The sequence below is a fragment of the Physeter macrocephalus genome, chromosome 21 (genome assembly GCF_002837175.3).
Source record: "Physeter macrocephalus isolate SW-GA chromosome 21, ASM283717v5, whole genome shotgun sequence".
Taxonomy (NCBI): domain Eukaryota; kingdom Metazoa; phylum Chordata; class Mammalia; order Artiodactyla; family Physeteridae; genus Physeter; species Physeter macrocephalus.
The window spans coordinates 30,768,688-30,777,430 of record NC_041234.1 but is presented as its reverse complement, the minus strand read 5'-3'; the positions used below and the strand labels follow the sequence as shown (position 1 = coordinate 30,777,430).

Here is an 8,743-nt window from a genome sequence, read left to right as displayed (position 1 = left end):
GTCCCTCACTGCTATTTTCAAGTCATTCTCCCTTTCTCCTCCCTAAAAATCCCCATCTTTGAATTTCTGTCACAGAGTATGTTAAATATATTATATATGCTATATAATATTTTAGTTTTTGTCTCACTGTAACTCTCTGCAGTTAATCCTGTCTTAATTCTTTGTGATTTCAATATCACAATACCTGATCCTTCTAACACCCTAGCCTCTCAGTCCCTTGAAATCCTCTCTTCCAGTTTTCTCCTCCACCTAATTGCAGTCTCTTGCCTCCACATCACTGGAGCTGAACATGGCTGGAGAAAAATACAAAATGACACTCTCACTTTAAATTCAACACCACGAACCTCAAGTGGGCACTTAACGTTGCCAGGAAATCACCTAATATTATCCTAGTCCATTTACTCTCCCTGTTTCCTAGACAACTATTTCATACCTTCTCCCTTTAAACCTCTAACACCTCCGCACTCGTCCTCACCCTCAGCTCATGACCCTGCTTCCAATTTCACTGAGAAAACAGAGGCAATCAGAAAACAAAGCTCACAAATTTCTACCACTGCATCTACTTCCCTACCTAAATCTATGTATATATTCTACCCTTTCTCCTATGACTATGGATGAAATTTCCCTGCTCTTAGCTGAGGCCAACCCCTCCACTCCTCTTTTGGCAATTTTCTCCTCTCTTGCCCCTCAAGAATATTTTTTTTTCCTTCTATAGGGTCTTTCCCATTAGCTTCAACCATGCTGTTATTGCTCCCATTAAAAAATTTTAAACGTCTTCTGTTGAGTCACCTTCCCTTGGTCTCTACCCACTTGATTTCTCTGTTCCCCTTTACTGCAAAATTCCTCATTAGAATTGTCTATACTCGATGTCTACAATTCCTCTTTTCCCATTCTTTAAAAAACTTTTAATTTTGAAATAATTATAGATTCACAGGAAGTTTTGAAAATACTATGGAGGTCCTTCGTAAACTTCACCCAGATTTCCCCTACAGTTACATGTTACAAACTATAGTATGATATCCAGTCCAGGAAATTGACAGTGGTACAAGTGTGTGAATACTTCTATGCCATTTTTATCACATGTGTAGATTTGTGTAGCCACCACTGCAATCAAGATACAGAACTGTTCCATCACCATGGAGATCTCCTTCATGCTATTTCTTTCTAGTCACTCCCCTCCCTTCACTATTCCTCATCCATGGCAACCACTAATTTATTCTCCATCTCTACAATTTTCTCGTTTTGAAAATCTGAAGTAAATGGAATCCTATAATATGTGACCTTTTGAGATTGCTTTTTTACACTCACCATCCTTGAGATCCATTTAAGTTATTGCATGTATCACTCGTTCCCTGCTTACCCATTTCCCCGGGTTTTATACAAAAAGGGGGTAGAAAGCAGTGCATGGGGACGGTGGCAGCGTCCCTGGGTCTAGAAGTGGGTGGTGATGCCATAGGTCTCAATCAGGTCATCCACGACAATGCCAGGCATGGTGCTGATCTTGGCCAGCTCACAGTGCTCCACGGTTCTGAAGTGAAGACAGCGGTTGAGAACTGGGACGAGGAAGGTCAACACCACGTTCTGTAGGACATAGTCCACATGCTGCATCCACCGTTGCAGGACTTGTGGCCAACGCAGGTGTGGCAGCACAGTGGTCAGCCTGTTTTGCAGCTTCAGCAGCTGCTGAAGCCCGATGCCACTATCCAGTGTGACAAACCACGTGAAATGCTTGTTCTCCCACACTACTGACTTTTTGCTGGGCCCCTAGGTGACCCTCCACCTGGGGTCCTCCAGATCGTGTTCACTTGGGTGCCCACGTGGACGTCTGCCCACTGCAGCAGGCATATGCCCCCAGAACTCTCCTTGGCTTTCAGCAGGTACAGGTAGACCATGAGCTTGCAGTCTTGGACAGACATGCTGAAGCCCAGCTGAGCATTGTCCACCATGAGGTCCACGTTGTACACCTTGAGGGGTCTTGTCATCCCAGAACCTGAGGCTTAGAGTCTTGCTGTCCTACTGGTAGCATAGCAGTGAGATGCTCTTCAGGACAGCCATGGCCAGGATGAAATGCTTCACACTGATTACCTGGTGGAAGTACAGTTGGGTGCTAATGAAGACCATGCCCCTCAGCTTGCTGGCCTACAGGCTCCACAGGAAGCTCTTCTGGCTGATGGCTGATACCAGATGTCAGTTGCAGTGACACAGGGTGGTCACAGGCCTCTTCTGTTCCGTCTCATATAGCACCTTGAGCTTGTTCTTGGTTATATGCTAAGTATATGTTTAGTTTATTAAGAAAATGCTAAACTGTTTTCCAGAGTGGCTGTACCATTTTACATCCCCACCAGAAATTTATGAAACATCCAGTTTCTCCACATCCTTGCCAGCATTTAGTATTATCACTGTTTTTTTTTTTAGCTTAGCAGTTCTAGGAAGTGTCTACTGATATCTCACCATAGTCTTAATTTGCATTTCCTTAAATGCTAGTGACATTGAGCATCTTTTTAGATGTTTATTTCCTTCTGTTTATCCTCTTCAGTGAAATGCTTCTTCATGTTTTTTGCTCATTTTCTAGTTGGATTATTTGTTTTATTTTACTGTTCAATTTCAAGTGTTCTTTATATATTCAATTCTTTTAGCGCTTGAAAAATGTTGTGCCATTTCATTCTGGCTTCCATGGTTTCTGATGAGAACCATGCCTTCATTCAAATAGTTCCCCTCCCCCTAAGTAAGATGTCATTTCTCACTCAGTGCTTTCAAGATTTTTTCTTTGCCTTTAGTTTTCAAAAGTTTGATTATGATGTATCTTGGTGTGGATTTCTTTGCGTTTATTCTGTTTGTTATTTGCTCAGTCATTGGATCTGTAGGTTCATGTGTTTTCCCAAATTTTGGAAAATTTCAGTCATTGTATTTTCCAGTTCTAAAATTTCCATTTGGCAGTCCCTATCAAAATACTCATGACATTTTGAGAAATCAATCTTGAGAAAAAAGAACAAATCTGGAGGTATAACCCTCCCAGACCTCAGACTATAGTACAAAGCTGCAGTAATCAAAACAGTGTGGTACTGGCACAAAAACAGACACATAGCTTGATGGAACAGAATAGAGATCCCAGAAATAAAACCACACCTATGGTCAACTAATCCATGACAAAGGAGGCAAGAATATACAATGGAGAAAAGACAGTCTCTTCAACAAGTGGTCCTGGGAAAACTGGACAGCTACGTGTAAAACAACAAGAACATGTGCTCACATTATATACAAAAATAAACTCAAAATGGTTTAAAGACCTAAATGTAAGAATGGTAACCATAAAATGCCTGAAGAAAACATAGGCAGAACATTCTTTGACATAAATCATAGCAATATTTTTTTAGATCAGTCTCCTAGGACAAAAGAAATAAAGCAAAAATAAATAAATGGGACCTAATTAAACTTAAAAGATCTTGCACAGCAAAGGAAACCATCAACAAAACAAAAAGACAACATACTGAATGGGAGAAAATATTTGCAAATGATGTGGCCGACAAGGGGTTAATATCCAAAATATACAAATAGCTCATACAACTCAATATAAAACAAACAATCCAATTAAAAAATGGGCAGAAGACCTGAATAGAAATTTTCCAAAAAAGACATACAGATGGCTAACAGGCACATGAAAAATTGCTAATTGTTAGAGAAATGCAAATCAAAACAACAATGAGATGTCACCTCACACCTGTCAGAATGGCTATCATCAAAAAGTCTACGAATAAGAAATGTCGGAGAAGATATGGAGAAAAGGGAACTCATATACTGTTGGTGGGAATGTAACTTGTTGTAGCCACTATGGAAAACAGTATGGAGGTTCCTCAAAAAATTAAAAATAGAACTACCATATGATCCAGCAATTCCATTCCTGGGTATATATCCAGGAAAAAATGAAAATACTAATTTGAAAGGATACATGCACCTCAATGTTCATAGCAGCCCTGTTTACAACAGCCAAGACATGGAAGCAACCCAAGTGCCCAAGAACAGACGATTGGATTAAGAAGATGTGGTGTGCGTGCGTGTACTATTACTCAGCCATAAGAAAGAATGAAATTCTGCCATGTGCAGCAATGTGAATGGACCTAGAGAATATTATGCTTACTGAAATAAGTCAAAGAAAGACAAATACTGTATAATATCACTTATATGTGGAATCTAAAAAAATACAAATGCATGTATATGCAAAATAGGAACAGACTCACAGATATAGAAAACAAACTTGTGGCTAGTAAAGGAAAGAGGGACAAGGGGAGTGACAAATTAGGGGTATGGGATTAACAGACACAAACTACCATTTATAAAATAGAAAAGCAACAAGGATATACTGTATAGTACGGGGAGTTATAGCCATTATCTTGTACTAGCCTATAATGAAGTATAATCTGCAAAAATACTGAATCACTATGCTGTATACATGAAACTAATATAATATTGTAAATCAACTATATTCAATTAAAAAAACTGTACTAAGGATAAAATTTCCATTTGGTTCTCCTTTATGTCATCTATTTCTTTGCTGAGACTTTGTTTTTTCATTCACTTCAAACCTGTTCAGAACTGCTCTTTGAAGCACTTTTATGTTGAATGTTTTAAAATCCTTGTCATATAATTCCAACATCTGTGTGACATAGGTCTTGGTATCTGTTGGTTGATTTTTCTTATTTGAGATTTTCCTGTTTCTTGTTATGACAAGCTATTTTCATTTCTATCCTGGACATTTTTGACATTATGTGATGGGACTCTGGATCTTACTTAAATCGTCTGTTGAGCTGACCTCCTCTGATACCATGTCAGAAAGGGGATGCGGCCTTGTTACTACCAGTTAGAGGTGGAAGACCATATTTCCTACCTTGTTTTCACTGTGAGGCAGGAGAGGCACCTGTTACTATTGGGAAGGAGTAAAAAGAGAAAGACAAGAAGGGCACAGTTTACTGATCCCACTCTTAGCAGAGAGCAACGTTCTCTTCTCAGAGCCATGTTCTTTACTCCACCAGTAGATGGCGCACATTTCCACGCGATTAGATTACAGAGCGCGTCCTTCAGTGGGGCCCTTCTAAACCGAGCCTGATTTTAATAATAACCATTCTTTCTGAACTATGTACCTGGCTATTTACATTCACCATTTAGTTCTTAGCGCAGCGTTGTGGACAAGTTATCATTATCCCCACTTTAGAGATAAGGAGTCAGGCTCAGAGGTAAAATCTGTTGCTCAAGCCTGGATTCCAAACAAGCTCTCTGATTCCAGAATCTCTGTTCTTTCCATCACACCATCACGCCAAGCGGTCTTTTGGAAAGCCTAAGGCAAGTTTTTCTAATTGGTGGAATTCTTGGGAGGCTCTCTTTAACTGGAGGGCTTTCTTAGTGCAGCTGCCGCAAAGTGCAATAGGAGTCAGAGACTAATTTGGGCTGTTTCAGACCAGGCAAATCACTTAATCTGCATGCCTCATCTTCCTCCTCTGTCAAATGGGAATGATAAAATCTGCTCCACTTAATTCCGAAGGTGGTGTTATGGTAGAAGCGGGAGAGAGATGTGAAAACACTCTGCAAAATAGGAAACACTAGAAGAATGATGTATTCAACTGTTTATTGCTGGTCCATGACAAGAAATTGAGAGTAAATGTTTCAAAACCTTAACAGAAAATTGACAGAGTAATTTTATGTCTGTTGAATATAATCAGAAAAGAATTGGGCTTGTATTTCTCTTTCGTTTTGATTTCATTTTTCTAGTCATTCATTTTTATTGTATTATATAAAAGTATTGGTACACAATGGATTTTGGGGAAAATGGTCCTTCACCACAAATAGTTTGAAAAGCTCTGCTGTGTTGAATATAAAGGAAGTATAGGACATGGACTGTGTCCTCAAGGAGCTCTCACGGTAGTAGGTGAAAAGGCATCACAGGGGTTCTGAGAAAACACCACCACTACTCCGTGGGCTTGCACTGCTGCATGGAAAAGAAGGCAATACAGAGCTGGATGGAATACAGAGTAGAGACCTGCACATCCTCAAAACCACTCTCTAAATGAACTCTCTTATTTGTGCCCTTAGAGCTTAGCAGCTCTAATCTAAATAGAATTGGACTTCTCTCAAATAGAGGGCAACCTGATATGGGATTTTTACAAAGTAAAATTTCTCATGAAAACCATCTGTCAAAAATTCTGCTGGGGGCTTCCCTGGTGGCGCAGTGGTTGAGGGTCCGCCTGCCGATGCAGGGGACACGAGTTCGTGCCCTGGTCCGGGAAGATCCCACATGCCGCGGAGCGACTGGGCCCGTGAGCCATGGCCGCTGAGCCTGCGCGTCCGGAGTCTGTGCTTCGCAACAGGAGAGGCCACAGAAGGAGAGGGCCCGCGTACAGAAAAAAAAAAAAAATTCTGCTGGGCCCAATTAGAGAACTATAAAGACTGAGTTTTTACACAACATAGAATTTCTAGTATATGCTCACAGGCTAACAGGATCTTTCTTTAGCTGACACTAAGGCAGGAAGCTGACCAACTCACTCTACAACCTAAATATCATCCTTGACAGGCTATTCAAAAATTTTTCTATATTACTTTTTAAGATACATAATTGAATAGGTAATACACTTCCATGGCACAAAACTGAGAAAGTACACAGCTCCACACCTTCCTTTTTTTCATAGAATTTTACATATAAGTACATAAAGAGCATATATAAAATAGATAACAAGGATCTACTGTATAGCACAAGGAACTATACTCAATGTTTCATAATAACCTATAAAGGAAAAGAATCTGAAAAAGAATATATATATATATATATATATATAACTGAATCACTGTGCTATACAGCTATACACCTGAAACTAACACAACATTGTAAACCAACTATACTTCAATAAAAGTTAAAAATTACATTATTTATTTGCTCAATCCTCTTCTGATGGAGATCTTGTCGTTTTTCATTTTTATTATTACAAACAACTGCACACAATAGTTTACACCTATGCAAACATAACTGAAGGAGAGATTCTTAGAAATGGAATTTTGGGATCAAAGTCTCATGTATTTGAAATTTTTATTGCTATTGCAAAGTTGCCCTCAATTGACTAATTGCACTCCCACCAGCAATTTATGAGAGGACTCCTCCCACCTCCAGCTTTGTCAACAAAGTATATTACCAACATTTTTATGCTTTACTGAGGGTAACTCACTGTGGTTTTCATTAGTGTTTCTCCAATCATGAGGTTAGCTACCATTATGTCCTAGAAACCATTTGTTAATTTTGATACTCAGCTCTCTAGGTACAAGGTGATTGTTTTTTTGTTTTTTATTTTTTAATTAATTTATTTATTTTTGGCTGCGTTGGGTCTTCGTTGCTGCACACAGGCTTTCTCTAGTTGCAGTGAGTGGGGGCTACTCTTCGTTGTGGTGTGCAGGCTTCTCATTGTGGTGGCTTCTCGTGTTGCAGAGCATGGGCTCTAGGCGCGTGGGCTTCAGTAGTTGTGGCACGCAGGCTCAGTAGTTGTGGCGCATGGGCTTAGTTGCTCTGTGGCATGTGGGATCTTCCTGGGCCAGGGCTCGAACCCGTGTCCCCTGAATTGGCAGACGGATTCTTAACCACTGCACCACCAGGGAAGTCCAGTACAAGGTGATTGCAAATGATCCTAGATCACTCTATTTTCAGACTTAACCTACTGTCTTGATAGATCCCCTGAGCTAGAGAAATCTGTACATTTGCTTTTATTCTGCCCCATTTTTCTAGAACTATTCCAGGCATTCCTTGGGCACTCCAGATATTTTATTTTATTTATGCATGGTATTTTATTTTATTTTTTAATTGAAGTAGTTTATTTACAATGTTGTGTTAGTTTCTGGAGTATAGCAAAGTGATTCAGTTATACATACATACATATATTTCATGTTCTTTTCCATTATAGGTTATTACAAGATATTGAATATAGTTCCCTGTGCTATGCAGTAGGACCTTGTTGTTTATCTATATTATATATAGTAGCCTGTACCACTTATTTTATTTTAAAACTAGTATCCCTAGGGGCTAACACAGTGCCTGGCACAATAGTAAAGACTCGAACAAAATGTGGAACAAATAAAGAACAATACCAGAAACATTCACTTACTACTTTACATGGCTATGTACGCATGTAACTATTTCACTCTGGATTTGCAATGACAATTTCAAAATTAAAGATAAAGCTGCTTTACTATTTACAATAGCCAAAACATGGAAGCAACCTAAATGTCCATCAACAGATGAATGGATAAAGAGGATGTGGTATGTGTGTATACACACACACACAATGGAATATTACTCAGCCATAAAAAAGAATAAAATAATGCCATTTGCAGCAACATGGATGGACCTAGAGATTATCATATTAAGTGAAGTAAGTCAGGCAGAGAAAGACAAATATTATATGAAACCACTTATATGTGGAATCTAAAAAAAGATACACAAGACCTTATTTATAAAACAGAAAAAAGACTCACAGACATAGATAACAAACTTATGGTTAACAAAGAGGAAAGGGGGGGAGAGATAAATTAGGAGTTTGGGATTAACATATACACACTACTATATATAAAATAAACAACAAGGACCTACTGTATAGCACAGGGAACTCTATTCAACATCTTGTAATAATCCCTAATGGAAAAGAATCTGAAACAGAATATATATATATATATATATATATATATATATATATATATATATATATCTGAATCACTT

General features: G+C 38.8%; 1 pseudogene; it reads right to left on the bottom strand.

The window, feature by feature from the left end:
- Positions 1-1,431: 1,431 nt before the first annotated feature.
- LOC102985241 (cleavage and polyadenylation specificity factor subunit 1-like) lies at positions 1,432-2,121 on the bottom strand (annotated as a pseudogene).
- Between the last annotated feature and the right edge of the window lie 6,622 nt (positions 2,122-8,743).